Source organism: Neovison vison, chromosome 2 (assembly GCF_020171115.1).
Source record: "Neovison vison isolate M4711 chromosome 2, ASM_NN_V1, whole genome shotgun sequence".
Lineage (NCBI taxonomy): Eukaryota > Metazoa > Chordata > Mammalia > Carnivora > Mustelidae > Neogale > Neogale vison.
In genome coordinates this window covers 230,608,469-230,623,045 of record NC_058092.1, presented here as the reverse complement: position 1 = coordinate 230,623,045, position 14,577 = coordinate 230,608,469, and the positions used below count along the sequence as shown (strand labels likewise).

At 49.1% G+C, this 14,577-nt stretch overlaps 1 protein-coding gene across 12 annotated transcripts in view; it reads left to right on the top strand.

Annotated features, from left to right (window-relative positions):
- Positions 1-14,577, top strand: part of FGFR2 (fibroblast growth factor receptor 2) — a 103,322-nt gene that overhangs the window by 51,066 nt on the left and 37,679 nt on the right. The gene's annotated exons all lie outside the window — the stretch shown is intronic.

Sequence of the window (14,577 nt, the reverse complement as noted above, 5' to 3'; positions counted from 1 at the left end):
TTCCTAGAAATGATTCCTTCTGTGGAAAGGGAACTGTATATATGGGCTTCTAAATATCTAAGTGCTCAGATAGATAGGGCATTTTAATTAAATATCTTAAGACCAAGTAGCCTGATGTCCTGGAACTCAGATTTTTTCCCATCTTGCCTGTTGTGATGGGTTGTGTTGTAACTGATAAGGAAAGAGGGTTTCTCTGTCCCGTGGGAGGATTGGAGATGCCGAGGTCAGGTCTCATTGCAGCAGGGATGGTGGCCTAAGATCTTTGGATCCTTTGTACGATCCATCTTTTCTCTGTCTTGTCGTCTACCTGGACTCTCAGGCTCACTGCCTGACCTTGAGTTCTGGCTGAGGGTCAGCTAACCAGTTCACCCTTCTCTTGCAGATTGCCAGCTTCAGCTAAGGGACTCAACTCCAGGCTCTCCCTGATAGATTTTGCCCTAAGGTGACCCTGTGTAACTCCACAGACCATGCCCACCCTTCATGTCTATGAACAACGGCTTTCCTCCATTGTTTCCTGTGCATGTGTCCCTAGTATTATTTCATGTGTGGACATTTCTTCTCCTTCAAGAAGCTATAAACTCTCTGAAGAGAGGCTCCATAGTGATTTGAATTGCCCAAAGAACCATGAAAACACCTTCCAAATCTTGATTAACCAAATTACATAGATTTTGGTTATTTGAAGTTTGAGACTAACTGCAAATTGAACAAAACCACTTTGATTTTTTATCAGGTTGCCTTAAATTAAATCCATAAGAAGCTCAGTTTTCAAAAGCATGGGGTAGTATTTATTTCTGAGCATGTGTTAAAATTCAGTGAAAAAAGTATTTGTGATGCTTTATCTTTGTTATAACAACGCCAAATTTGGTAGCTTTTACATAATGTAGATCCCCTGGGCATTCCTAAAAGACTGAGTTTCTTTGCTCACAGGGATATCGGGGAAAGTTTCTTAGTGGGAATCACTACGCACAGATATTTTACAGATCAAACCGAAAGAAGTAACACAAACATGAGAAGAGAATGTTGAACATTTATTTTGGCATTGATGGGCCATAAATAGGTTGATTAAGCACACAACATGGGTTCACATTGGGCCTCACATTGCCTGAATTTGACGAGAGCGTTTCTATTTAAGGAAAGAAAGATTTGGGGCTAGAAATTCTTCAATACTTAATTTTGAAACAAAGTAATTGATTGTGTGAATAAGATAATCATGTTGTAGCTGTCCCCAGGGATTCTGGCTTTGCACGGGTCCCCGATGGCTCGCTGGGATTGGCTGGGGATCCATCCAGGAATCTGGAGTCAGCTGGGCGACCTCAGCTCCTAGCAGATTTTGGGTTGAGTTGTTATGTAAAACATTCAAAGCCCCTCACCCCACCTCTCCTTTGAGCTTTCTGGCAGCTCATCTCTGTGAAGCCCTCTGCCGTCTCTTACAGTGTAGGGCTGGATTTGAATTGGGCTGCTGAATAATGGAATTGTGCTGTCTAATGTTAATCCCCTGGCAATCAGTCTTGTTGAAAAGAGCGTATGATTCAGTGGTGTAATGTAGAGGGAGCATAGAGCGTATGGAGTAATGCAGAGAAAGGCCTGATTATGTCACAAATTTGGGAGATTGCCCAGCCAGACGTGGGCCAATAATGACACAATGCTGGTTGGGAATATCCATTAAAGCTCAACCCCTAATAATTTTCCAAGCCTTGAACCTTCTTTATAAATAGAAGCCAAAAGTCAGTGGAGTATAAGACATTTTCAGGAAAGATGGAGGTGTGAAATACTGTCATCTTTGCTCAAAACCCCGGTAATTGCTTTGAGAAGCACTAATAAAATAAGAATTGAGTCAGCTCGAGAGTCTCATGCAGACTTACGGGGTTGGCAGGCGGGCGTTCTGAACATCTCAGCAAGTGGCAGCAGAAGGGATTCAGGCTTGAACACCGATTTTCTGGTGGCCCACAGTCCGAGCGTAATACACCACCCCGTGATAACAAGCTTCCCAGCTACGGCTGCATCTCCCAGAACATCGGAGACTTCCCCAGTGAAAGTGAAGTCCTGTCCTTGCTCACGTTCCTCTAGAGTTTATTTTTGTTGCTATGATACATAGGTTTGGGGTTCAGATACTGCGAAGCATCAAAATGGGCAAGATCTTTTTATTGAAATTCTTCCTTGGGAAGGCATTCCCATAAGCACTTTAATGTAAAAGCCGTGTAATTTAAGTGACATTCTTGTGTTCTGGAATTAAACAGCCAGCCATTGTTGTGTGCGAGGGAAATGCTCTGGTGTACGGCAGCCCTTTTAGGAGCCTCGCTTGATCCTCATTAAAATTGACACCATTACTTTTCAGCCATTTACTGGCGAGGGAAAATTAGCGCGAAGCTCCACATCCCAGTAATTGTGACTCTCCTAAACCAGGCTCCCCTCAGAGGGCTGGCTTTGGGAGGTGGTGAGTCTTGGCCCTTGTTCATCAGTGAAACGAGGCCAAAGCCCTGGGTTCTGATGGCTCTGCCACCAAGAAGCCACAACCTGGGACACATCCCGTGACCTTGGGTTTCCCGAGCGAATGGCGACAAGTCCCTTCGCCTTTCCTGAGTCCTTCTGGCCTCACCGGGGGAGTTGGAATGTTGGTATTTAGCTCATTCCTGTGATGGTGGGGTCTGTCTCCTAGAGGCTGCTGTGACAAGTGAGGGCAAACTGGGATGGGTTAAGACAATGGAGGTTGATTCTGTCTCCGTTCTAGAAACCAGATGTTTGAAGTCAGGGTGTCAGCGGGGTTGGTTCCTTTTGCAGACTCTGACGGGGCGTCTGGTTCACGCTTTTCTTCCCAGCTGCTGCTGGCCGTCCTCGGCTTGTGGACATGTCACTTCCGTCTCGGCCTCTGTCATCCCACGGCTTTCCTCTCTGCGTCTCAGATCTCCCTCTGTGTGTCTCCTACAGGGACATGTGTCACTGGATGGAGGGTGTGCCCTCCATCCAGGATGGTCTCATCTCAAGATCCTCAATTAGAAAGACCTCGTTTCCAAATAGAGTCACATGCACATGCACAGGTTCCAGGGCTGAGAACGTGGACTTACCTTTTCTTGGTGGTGGTGGGGCTACAGTTCAACCCACTACAGTTGTTATGAGGAATCTGTTTGGGTTAACAGATTAAAAAAAAAAAAAAAAAACCAAAAAACCCAAAACACCAAATTGGCGTCAGGTGGCCAGCAATAAATGCTGTTTTTTTTTTTTTTTTTAAGATTTTATTTATTTATTTGACAGACAAAGATCACAAGTAGGCAGAGAGGCAGGCAGAGAGAGAGGAGGAAGCAGGCTCCCCGCTGAGCGAAGAGCCCGATACGGGGCTCGATCCCAGGACCCTGGGATCATGACCTGAGCCGAAGGCAGAGGCTTTAACCTACTGAACCACCCAGGCGCCCCAAATGCTGGTTTTCTCCCTTCAAACCTGGACTCCCTGGAGAGTTAGAAGGCATTTTATTTGTTTTTATATATATTTTTAAAAGATTTTATTTGGTTGAGAGAGAGAGGGAGGACATGAGAGAGAACAGAGGGAGAGGGAGAAGCAGATTGAGTGGGGAGCCCGATGCGGGGCTCGATCCCAGGTCCCCAGGGTCATTACCTCACCCAAAGGCAAATGCTTGACTGACTGAGCTACCCAGGTGCCCCTAGAAGGCATTTTTAATAGCTTTTATTAGACTCCATCAGAAGTTTTATTAAATAAACTGAATGCCATAATGGGACCAATGGAAGGGGCCAGGGGCTGCCGTTCACGTCCTGCTGGGTTTACCCCTTCCGTTAATCCAGATGTCTGGGCCGTCCCAGGACCGATCCAGTCACAGAAGAGGATTGTGGCGTGTTTGCGAGCTCCGAGTTCCTGAGGCTGGCCTCCATCCTCACCCCTCACCCCACTGATAGTTGAGGAACATCAGGTTTGGGGTGTTGAGGGTTGGTAAGGGATTTATTTGCCAAGGACTTAAAAAAACCTCCAGAGCCCGGGGCTCCATCTGGATGTTCTGGAAACCACAATTAATGCTCTGTCCAGCACTGCACATGGAGGTCTTGGTTTTAGATGTCCCGTGGTGTGGAGCAGCAGGGACCACTGCAAAACTTTGAAAACCCCCACCCTGTGTTCCAAACAACAAAGTGAGAGAGAGAGAGAGGGAGAGAAAGAGAGAGAGAGAGAAAGTGTTTAATGGACCAGTTGGTCCTCCTCACTCATAGAGACCCTTTGGCTTTGATTTATGAGCTTTTTCTCCCTATGGGTGTCCCAATTCTGGAATCCCAGAGACCATGATATAAGGTTTGAGCTTTTCACCTGGTGGTGGGTATTTGCAGGGCAGGGTGCAGGAGAGGTTGGAAGGGGTGCCTCTGAATTTGCTGGGCCGGCCATGCCTTGTCCTCTATCGATCTGACTTTCTAGAGATTTGTCTTCCCCCAGGACAAGAGGTGTAGGCGCCAGACGGGGTCTCAGTGGTTGGGAGCCAGTCAGGGGCACATATGCCTCTTGGGTGGGGGTCGCTCAGGCTCCTCACCAGCCCTGACTTGCTCAGCGGCAGAGCGCAGGGGTGCTGTCGACGAGTCCTTGACATAAATCTCCTCTAACTGGGCTCCGGACATGATGGGACGGAGCCCGAAAGCACGAAGGAATCTGTCCTGGCGCTCACCCCCCCTCCGGTGTGTGTTCAGGAGGAATGAAGCGTCTTTTATTCCAGCACTGACGGACCGATAAGCCTGGCTGCGGGGTTGACACCTGGCACCCATCCCCAGTGGGAGAAGGAGAAATTGCGTAAATTGTTTACTGCTTGGGGTAGCCTCTGTCCCGGGAAGACAAAGCCTCCAGTGTGGTCCCTGAGCAGAAGGGGGACTTGGAAAAAAGTACTGTTTAGGTAAATGAAGAAGTGGTGGCCTTATTAATTAACTGGTTGGTTTCTTACTGAAACTGTCAAAAATTGGGATCGTTCCTGATCGTTCTCCTCAGGGAAGAGCCCTCTCTGTCCTCTTGTCTATCATCCCGGGGCTTCTAGACAAATCTTTTGTTTCTCTGTCTGATGAGGGGTGGCTGTTGTAGTAGGTAACGTTGAACTACATGAAACCGTGCATCCACAGATTGTAACGCCTTGAACGCTTGACTCTTACGTCCAGCAGTTGCCATCCTTGTGCATTTCCCTGGCGTCCACCAGCCTTAGCCTCACAGAGCCCCTGGCAGGTCTAAACTGGAGTCATCTTGACCTAGAGGCTTCCTGGCCAGGCCTCCTCTGATTTTCCATCTTCATCTTCTTGCTGCCAGCTAATTCTTTCCTTTTCTTGGTCTGGGTTTAAGACTCGGTGTGTTTCCCCTGATGTGGGTCTCTCGTGCCAGCTCTGGGGTGGTGAAATCCCGCCCGGGGGAGATAGGAAGCCCCTTGTTGACAGCGGGTTGGGGTGCCGTGCTCGGTCATAGGTCACAGCCAGTGCCTTCGTAAGTAGGCTTGTGTAGTTACCGTAGGATCCTGGAACGTGGTCAGGGTTGAGTAGGATGCGAAGTCATGTTGCTGCTCTCTTCTGTGGCTCCTGGAGCCATTTCCCCATTTTCTTCCCAACCGATCTACTGTGTCCGCCCTCATGGGTCTCCACGCCTTCTGGAAGCGACTCTGGAGGTTCGTGTGGGAATTACATGGTGGAGGGGTTCACGTTCCATTTCTCCATTTCCAGCTTGGGCAGTGCCGTGGCCTTGGAAGGCGCGGAACCTCTGAGCTGCAGGTCCCTCGTCTGTAAAGGGGGGGGGGGCAGTGACCTTGTCCCGTTGTCCGGATGCAGGCAGTGGTGAGGTGGGGGGAGTCCGTGCTTCTAATAATAGCACCATGTGCTTGAGGCTTAGTCACTCCAATGAGGGGGTCCCCCAGCTCTTCTTGGATGGCCAGGCTGAGCCACGTGCACTCGGCACAACCCTGGGTAAAGGAGTGGCCTGTTCTCTTTCCTCCAGGACAGAGATTTCAAACCTTCCCTTTGAGCTACTGTTTAAACGAGCTCTGGGTTACTGCAGAGCGGATTTTTACACCTGTTTCACAACAGGGATTCCAGGGGGTGAACGCCAGTCAGTAGGTAGCCCCGGCACCCCAAAGGTACCCCAAACCCGTAAATGGGTGCTCTCCTGCAGGACCAGGACCAGCCAGAAGTCCCTCCTTCAGGTCCGTGGGCAGGTGGTCTCTCGCGTGCTGGCTCCTGAGGCTGGAGCAGGCACAGGCCAGTGTGGGTGGGGCACGGTAGGACTTCGCGGCGTCCGCCGTCTTGCCGTGTTCTCTGCAAGCCATCAGTTGCCCCTGCCCCACAGCTGAGGAAGGAAGCCTTACTGATTGCTTTCCATTCTGGCAGGGGTCCTGGCCGAGGTGGCTGGGGAGAAGGCTAGGCTAATACCTGACCTCTTGTCTCATCTTTGGCATTGAGTCTATGGTGTGGGCAAAGAGGATGTAGAAGTGTCGAAGATGAGTTATGGTCTTATGGCTTTTTGTACGAAGACGGTCTCTTCCCCACACCGGGTGGTGGGATAGGTCGGGGCAGGGGGTGGGGAGAAAGCTGCTGCTGTCCGCGCGTGGGCGAGTGGTCTTGGCATGAGAATCTAAGTGCCCTGCTGGCAATCGCAGTGCCCAGGAATGGGCTAGAACTTCCTAATGGCTCTGTCAGTGCTTGCTGAACTGGAAAAATAGAGGAAAGCAGCTTAATGCATGACTTTCTTTTCTTTTTTAAAGATTTTATTTATTTGAGAGAGCAAGAGAGAGAGAAAGAGAGAGAGAGAGAGCACATGAGCAGGGGGAGGGGGAGGGGCAGAGGGAGAGGGAGAGGGAGAGGGAGAAGCAGACTCCACACCGAGTAGGGAACCCGACATGGCGCTTGGTCCCAGGACCACGGGATCATGGCCTGAACCGAAGGCAAGCACTTCACCGACTGAGCCACCCAGGCATCCCTGACCTGGGACTTTATATTTGGAGTTTGTGGTTCTTAACATGGCAAGTTCTGAAGCGAGTGCTTTTCAGAGTTGCCCGATGTCCGTCCCCTTTATAACCAGAAGATCTTGGTTGGGAAGTATTAGGTCAGCTGTCATTAAAACATCAATACAGAAATGCTGTGAGCTTTCTTCCCGTTTCAAATGATACCTTCACCAGAGCCTTTATGCCTTTGTGGGTGACGCTGCTCTTAGAATGGGGGTGGCACCCAGTTGACTGAGAGATCCTGTCGGACTTCTCACGTCACAGCACAGAAGACCCCAAAGCTGCCACAGTGAGGTGATGATAGCTAGGGATGGAGATTTCTGGATCTTGATAGAACGACTTTTTCTTTCTTTCTCGCAGAGCCTCCCCCTCAGAGGGTTCTCTCACGCAAGGATTCCTCTGGGAATCCTTTCCATCACAAAGGAGTATACAAATGAACAGATCTGACTATGTGCCGGACCTGTTTCCTGTCACGTCAGCTGGAAAGTGGTATTTTGCAAGACAGTGTTGGATATTACTCTAGAAGGATCATTTGGCTGTGGCGCTTTCTTTGACAAAGAAAGTCCCTTTTATTTGTTTGAAAGAGAGAGAGAGAGCATGAGCAGGGGGAGAGAGAGAAGCAGACTCTCCTGCTGAGCAAGGGGCCCAACACGGGGCTCCACCCCACGACCCTGGGATCATAACCTGAGCCAAAGGCAGACACGTAACTGACTGAGCCACCCAGGCACCCCAAGAAAGTCCTCATTTTATTGGGTTCAGTGTGCACTCAGGACTGGGGCTGAAGTCCTTTGCATTTTGCATTTGGCCAATAGAAACAAAACCACTCTGGGTGTGAAACCATCAGTGAATGTTCGGCGGTGTTGGGGGGGAGGGTGGCGCTGGTCTGCAGGCTGGCTTGAGGCTTCCCAGCCGGCTCAGACAGTGAGGAATGGGGCCTCTCGTGAGCTGGGTGACTCTTGGGACTCTTCTCTGTAGGCGACGCTGACAGCAAGGGGTATCGAGAAGCAGTTCTGTGTTCAGTTCTGAGTTTGCCTCTAAGAAAACAAATGAGGTTTTATCATTTAACTTCTCATGTTGTTTGCACCAAAGGGAGGCATTTCTTGTTTGCTCAGATGGGCTGAAAGCTTTTCCTTCTGCTTGAATCACCCCAGGAGCAAAATAAAGCATCGAAGATTTTTGGCGTGGTCGATTTTTCTAGACTTCCTCTAGGGCGAAGGCCTTTTCATGGTGGAAGTTGATTAACCTGTGAACATTATTTTCGTAGACCTCTTCCCATATCTGTACGTGTTGTCTATTTCCTTCTTATTCGTGACCCCTATGCTCTTCTGGATCTCAGATAGTTTATTTAATCATTTCCCTCTGGGTGGGTGTTTAGGCAGTTTCAAAAGAGGCAAGCTTTGTGCACACTGTAGTTGGCTGCCTGGGTGACTCTTTTTCTGGGCGGGATTTCTAGAGCAGGACTCACTGATGTCAGTGAAACATCTCCAACCTAAAGAGCTCCATTTTGAGTACTGCCGTGTCTGGGGACTCCCCAGTGATGTGATTTTTTAGCTTCTCTGCAGGTCGTTTGAGAGAAGTCATTCTGATCTGGAGTTCAGCAGGAAGGTATGTTTCATTCCGGGACTTTGGAAAAACATCTCCAGCATGTTCTTCCCATGGAGGGAACCCAGCTATGCAGACACCAGCTGATAATCTTACATTCCTGAGAGATGTCGCACCCCCTGTGGCAAGTAGCGGGGTGCTGAGGCTCTGGGACGTGGCTCCCAGCGTGACCGCTCTCAGCTGTGTTTACCCCAGCACCACTGGAGCGAGCGCCGGGAGACTGACGTCTGAGTTTTACATCAGCGTGAAAATCAAGCACAAGACAGGGAGGGCCCCTGTGCCGAGTCTTTGTGTCAGAACAGAGAAAAGCTCTCGGTAAACTGGGCAAGGTAAATACACTTAACTAATTGAGAAGGCAGGTTTTCCGTGACCCTAGAAATAGATCTTGTTCGCTCTGAGATAGAGTCACCTTTGCCATGTCTCCTTTAAAAAAAAAAAAATTGGCGGCAAAGCATATATAACAGAATGTCCCATTTTGGTCAATTTCGAATGTGCAGTTTAGTGGCATGAAATATACATTTACATGGTTCTGCAGCGATCACCACCATCTGTGCCCAGAACTTTGCTTCGTCCCGAAGCCACGTCTCTCTTTAACCAGAGGAAAGGCGTTTTTGACCCTCTCTTGGACATAACTTCGTGGTCACCTAAGAGTCTTCAGTTCTGGTTTAACTTTTAAAGGCACAGAGCTCAGGTTATCGTAAACATTTGGGGGTGTGAATAACACACAGCTCTGCTCTGGTAATTTGCCCAAGAAGACCTAAATTGACACCCAGCTGGTAGAAGCCACTCAGCCCCCAGCCACATAATACAGTCGATGACATTAATTAGGGAAGGCACTTTGCCTCCACCTGCTTTGGTCTTCCCAGGCCGCCTGACCACGGCCAGCACTTCGCCCCGTTCTCCACCTCATCGAGCAAGCACAAAGGAATTAGTGGTGTTTTGCTTCTAGCATTTCACATGGTGCAGCCTCCCTAAGTCACTGAGGGTCTTTGACGCTGGAGGGAAGACACCGTGGCTCTCCCCAGACAGGCCTGGTCTGCAGACATTTTTGCTCTCTCTGTAGGAAAATTGTGTATGTTTTAGAGGAAGCTGGACCCCCCCACCCTGCCCAGTTCTGCAAGGCTTTCAGGGTCGATGTTCGGACAGGGGCACAATGAGGCTCAGCTTAGCTCGGGACAGAGAGACAGAGCAACACACCAGTGACCTTCTACAAAAAGGCATTTTTCCTTTTTTTTTAAGTTATTCCAGGTGCTCAGTACCCCAGGCCACTCCGTCTGTTCTAGAAAATGACAAGTCGGAATGCCTGGTCCTGGTCCTCGGACTCTTAATAAAAGAGATCAGTCCTACGGACCCTTTTTAGTTCTGACCTTCTTTTGTGCCCATCCCTAGAGGCTGGAGAAAACGTAGGGAAAACAAAACTCAGAGCCCAACTCGATCTCTCTCGTGTGTGTGGAGTGTGTCAGGTAGAGGCTTGACAAGGCAATGAACTCGTTCTACTAATTGTAATTAGCGCGAGGTCTCCGGCAGGTTATTGGGCTCCTCGGACTTCAGAAGGCTTTGATCGCCTCTTGCTAACTGGGTTAGTGTGTTTTTTTATGCAGCAAAAGCAGCTACTACCTGCTCTTTAGAAAATCATTCGAGGCTGGGCTTTAGAGCAAGAATTCTCCATTGTTTTCACTTGTCCTCCAAATCACGTAGAACGTTCTTTCCCTATTCAGCACCTTGGAGTTGCTAAGAAGGGTAATTCAATTTTGATTTCAATTTAAGGACAGAGCAGGCAAGGTTCTCTATGCTCCTTACGTGAATGGGTGCCCCAGAGCAGGAGACCTGCTGTTTCCAGATCAATACTGGCCACTTGGCGTGATTCGAGTCTCTGGGTGTTTTGCTGCCCAGAGAACAGATTTGAAATGCTTCTTTGTGACAAGCGCTGCTGAACTTTTGGGGGAGAAATACTCAGGAGACTAGTGTGTGCTGGGAAACCTGCAACTCTGGGCTTGATTAATTTATAGGTGTAATTTAAGAACCTGGTCTCCTTCTGATCCCCGGGATGCATGTTTACTGAGCCTGTAGGCATGAGGCCTGTCTGCTCTGTGGACATTTTTTATGGCCTTTGCTATGTCAGAGCTGAAGTTGTAGATCTCTTATGAGCCAAGCATATTATTATGTCCAGAGGAGGACTGGCATGTTATAAAGTTTCAGTGGTCAATTAACAAAGATTTATTCTTTGTCACTCAGGTATTTTCTCTTTCTCAATAATTACCTCTTGGAACGAAGCAGGCTGTTTTCCGCCTGCTTTTTCTGGTTGTGGCCCCCAGTGTCAGAGCAGGACCTGAGAGGGTCAGTCTCGAAATTCAGACTCAGAGCAGCTGGGCCTTCCACTTGGGGAGCATGGACTGGCTTGGAGCTCCTGACCAAAGGGAGTGAGAGCGAGTGAACCCACGGGGGAGAGAATGTATTTTTTAAAGCACTTCAGTCTGTGTTTACTACGCATCGGTTTGGCAGAGCCTCATTCCAGCCGGGCAGCCAACTGCCCCACCGGCAGCAACCGCACACCCTGGGCTTCGTTCCCTCCTGTCTGAAGCTGGAATTCGCACAGGGGCCCGAGAGCCGCTCCTTTAAAGGTGCGCGCCCGGGTTCGGGTCCGCACCCTGTCCGCGTGCCACCCGCTGCGCTCAGGATGGATCTTTTAAAAAATCCCAGGAAGGACGCAGGGGTTGAGCTGCTCGTCAGCCTTTCTGTTTTTCCTTCTATTGATGTCACTGCCCCTGGAAAGAGAAAAGTCTGTTTTCTGTAAGATCTGAGAGTTAAACACGCAGTAAGAGAACCTTGCCTAAAACCGTCAAACCTTCCTGGTAGAGGCTGGCGTTTTTTGTTATCACATAGAGAGACGGACCAGCTCTGAGTGTTAGTGCGTAACCCAGAGATAATTCATTGACTTCTTCTTCTCGTATCAGCCTGTTGCCCCCGGCGTTGGAAACCTGAGGGGTTTGCTGTGCCTGGGGCCTGGTGAGGTTCTGGGGAGAGCATGTTAGCCTTTGGGGGGGATGGTCTTCGTGCTCACCATCGCTGCCCTGTTCCGGGGCCCCTGGCGCGCTGGCCACGGAAGTCCCCTCTCTGTGGGAGCTACTGCCCGCACCCTGCTCCCCCGCCCTGTGTTTCAGAAGCTGGAACTTCTGTCATCCCCTTGCTGCTGATCACTGCTTTTTCGGGTCTGACAGACACCAGAAAAGAGTGACCGCTGAAGGTTTTGAGAAGAGGCACAGCTCTCTGCAGATCCTGGCATCCTGGGACCTCTTGCAAGATGTTTGGGGCCTGGTCTCAGACTTGTTGAAGGGCAGAGAATAAGGTTGCAAAGGAAATCAAAGCCTGATGTGGAGAAACGAAACATGAGGCCTACTGACTTTTTAAAAACATTTTAAATAACATTCTCTAAGGTTTCATTTTATACCGAAGGCAGCTGTAATAAGTTTTGGAAGACGGTGTAAGGTTTCGATTACAGAGCGATCCCGACTTGCAGTTTCTGTACCAAAAGTGAGAAAGGGCGGAGGGACGCTGGGCTGCTTGAGAGGTTATTTTGTATAAGGTGAGAAAATGTGAAAGGATACATTCAGGACTGCCAGCGGCAACTTTGGGTGCCCTGTAATTCGCAAACGCAATAACATTAAACCATTGCAAGGACACCCCCCCCCACCCCTTGGTGGAAATAGTCCGGATAGCAATGGAATAACTTAATAAGTGGAACGCGGCAGCGCGCTGACCACAAGTGAACAAGGCTGCGGCTCTGCGTGGGCCCTGCCAATGCTGTCCCAGGGACTACATTCCCTGCTGAAGGCTGGCGCAGGCCAGAGATGCCGGCCTTATGAAAGCACTCATTGTTCCCGGGGCATCGTTATTTGGTATTACATGCACAGTGTTTGCTTGTGAAACGATTTATTGGAAACAAGTATGTTTAAGAAGGAGAACTTGGTTTGAAATTCAGTTGATCTGGCTTATGACATTTAAGGTTTTATAGGGCCTTTGTTTCTAAGAATAAATATTTAGGTCCATTGTAAATATTTATCTCGAAACACACAAACACGGGCACACAAAACTGGAAAACTAGCCAGGGAACGAAAGGGTACCTAAAATGCACTTCTCTGCAGGAAAGGGCAAACTATCTCAATATGAGGTATGTGTGAAGGAGGGGATTTTGTGAGCTTGGCTGGCAGTGTCTAGCCCAGAGGACAGATTCCCCTCCCACGAGGCGTCATGGGAGGAGGCCTGGTGAGGACAGAGTGTGTGTGTGTGTGTGTGTGTGTGTGTGTGTACACTTGACTCTGTTCTCCTCTTGTGGCTGGGGCTCGCTGGGATTAAACCAGCCTTGCCCCTGCTGGCTCCAAGCCGGGTGCCACACTTGACCGGGAGGCTTGCCGTGGCCCATTGCAGAGATGGCATGTCCGCCAAAAGGTGAGACTTCCGGTCATGTTTCTGGTCATCCATGGTCATGAAAAGATCATAGCTTTGAGATTTTCTGCCCACAAAAGTAGGCTTTCTGGGTTCTTTGTTCAGCCTCCAGGGTAATGTCCCGCAAATGAATGACTTCTTTGGAGGCTCTGAAATCCTTACCTTTTTAATGTGAAAGTGTAGGTGTCTCTGAAGTGATGGGAGATACTGGAATGAAATGTGCTAAGAGTAACCCACTAGCATTTCTTTCTTTTCTTTTCCTTTTTTAAACAAGTTTTTAAAGACCAACAGTCTTGTGCAGTAAAATCAATTTACATGTGGTTTGGTTTGTGTCCAGCAAATTCCACCAAATACTATTTTAAGGCCCAAATATAGAAGGGTTTCAGTATCTATCATTGTAATTTGCTGTTTCTAGTCCAGCACACGGGGACACTCAGGTACAGGGTGGAGGCATCTTTGGTGTGTTGGGTTGGCTGGGATCTCTTCCTTTCCTCGGCCATTTCTTAAGCCGGGGGTTAAAGGCAGTGGCCTCTGCAGTGTGGGGAGACAGATAGGCTGGCTTGCAGGTAAGGTAAGATAGGCTTACGTGCAGGTAAGGTGGGGTGGGATGTTATGTGTGTGGGCTGCTGGACGGGCGATTGGGTATGTGTTGCCCTTGACCAAACTGCCGTGTAGGAAGATGGCCGTCGGCTTGTGATTCTAGAGCTTTTGTGGACGGGATCACGCAGTGGGCTGCTCGGTTACCATTTTCTTAAGGACACTTATGTGCAGTTTCTCATGGACCTTGAACTACAGGATTTCTATAGAGACCCCCTTGAAACTGGAGAAGGACTTTTGTAGGTATAAGATGAGGGGTGTCTTCTGTTGAGAACTTTTTGCTTCGGCAAGGCATGTGAGGGTGGGAAGTGATGGCTAACATGCCCTCTGTGGGGCTTCCTTAAACGTGGCCTAGAACATCGCCAGGATTGGGGGACTGGGGTCTGTCTGTGTTTCTTTCAGTGCCACATCTGAAGAAGGAATGTCTCCTTGTGCACCTAGCATTGGGCAGACGGTAACACCCAGTATATATCGAGAAAATGAAGGGGTGAATGGTGACTAAAAGGGGTGAAGTCCATAGTAAAAAGATGAAACCTGTTGTTCATCCAGTCTGTTTATCACCTTGAATTCGTGCTTTTGGTTTTTCTTTCCAAACAAGAAACGGAGGTCTTCTCAGAGCGCCTTAGAGATGTTTTGGGAGACACTGAGTCCAGGAGCCATTTTGGTGTTCTGGGTGACCTTGGGCTTGTCCCTTGCCCGTGACTTTAATCTTATGGTCAAAGTGAGTCTCCGCTATTATCCCAAGGGGGACAAGTGAAGAGGCCCCCATCCCCCTACTGTTTTTCCCCATTGTCAAAGTAAAACCTTTCCCCTTGTTTGGTGAGTGGCCACAGACAATCCATACCTTGAGATATCAGAAGCTCTTCTGTGTGTTTTCTAAGTAAGTATTCTTTTTACAAGGGTCGCGCTCTAGCAGTCTCCTTTGAAGTCGGTTTTGTTATACATTGGGCTGCGGTGATATTTCAAAGGAGTCAGCCAGCAG